This window comes from Merops nubicus, unplaced genomic scaffold (assembly GCF_000691845.1).
Source record: "Merops nubicus isolate BGI_N331 unplaced genomic scaffold, ASM69184v1 scaffold30094, whole genome shotgun sequence".
NCBI lineage: Eukaryota > Metazoa > Chordata > Aves > Coraciiformes > Meropidae > Merops > Merops nubicus.
Genome location: NW_008606742.1, coordinates 5,341 through 6,227, shown reverse-complemented (window position 1 = coordinate 6,227; position 887 = coordinate 5,341). Strand labels below are relative to the sequence as shown.

Here is an 887-nt window from a genome sequence, read left to right as displayed (position 1 = left end):
CTATTCTATGATACCTCCAGAGCCCCAGCTGCTGAGTCACCTCCTTGTTCTACACTTGCTATCTTGGTTTTTCTTTCAAGTCCAGGGAGGTGAAATAATTTGGGCCAAAGCTAGGGCTCAGCAGCCTGTGGAGGCATCGCCTCGAGTGTAGGGCAGTAGAGAACAGCAAAGAGAAAATAAATGTCTACTTCTGATGCAGGTTTTGTGTCTCGGGAGGGTTTCTCTGTTTTCTGGAAGAGCTGCAATAACTTCTAACTTTCAACTTTCCACCAAGATTCCTTCTCTCTGGAAGCATCTCCCACGTGCATCCCTGGGCCAAGGCAGGGGTGAAGGGGCAGTGCTGGGTGCCCACCAGCAGCCAGTGGTCCGTGGTGGTCCTGCTGCACGGGCAGGATGGTCCTCCCAGCTGCAGGGTGCTTTTGCCTCCCTGCTCACATTGTCCCCCCAGCCCTTCTGCTGGGCTTTTTGTGTTTGGTGAAGGATGCTGGAGGGTCTCCTGCCTGCCCCACCACAGCTAAGGAGGTTGCACTTCAATTGTCCCAGTTTGTTTGTTTGTTGAATGATGCTGTAAACCCCCCAAGCCCCAGAATTAATCCTCCCTTCTCCTCCTCATGGCCTGGCTGGTGGAAACACTCTACAACCCTCTTGCACCCAGCCAGCTCCCTCTTATTTCTGGTTTCCAGTTGGCCTTCAGCTGGAAGAGGAACATAAAAACACTGTGGGCAGGATCAAGAGGAGGAGCCCCAGCTGGGTCCTCAGCTCCAGCTCCTGACCTGGCCTTTAATTAAATCAATTAATAATTAATTCTGCCATCTTTCCCCAAATCAGGTCCTTGCTGCATGCCCATCAGCAGCCCAAAATTACTTGTTCCTGGCATAATTGGCATC

At 51.7% G+C, this 887-nt stretch overlaps 1 protein-coding gene across 1 annotated transcript in view; it reads left to right on the top strand.

Moving 5' to 3' along the window:
- LOC103772424 (sarcoplasmic/endoplasmic reticulum calcium ATPase 3) overlaps positions 1-887 on the top strand; it is a gene marked incomplete at both ends in the record, with an annotated part of 8,803 nt that overhangs the window by 2,672 nt on the left and 5,244 nt on the right. The gene's annotated exons all lie outside the window — the stretch shown is intronic.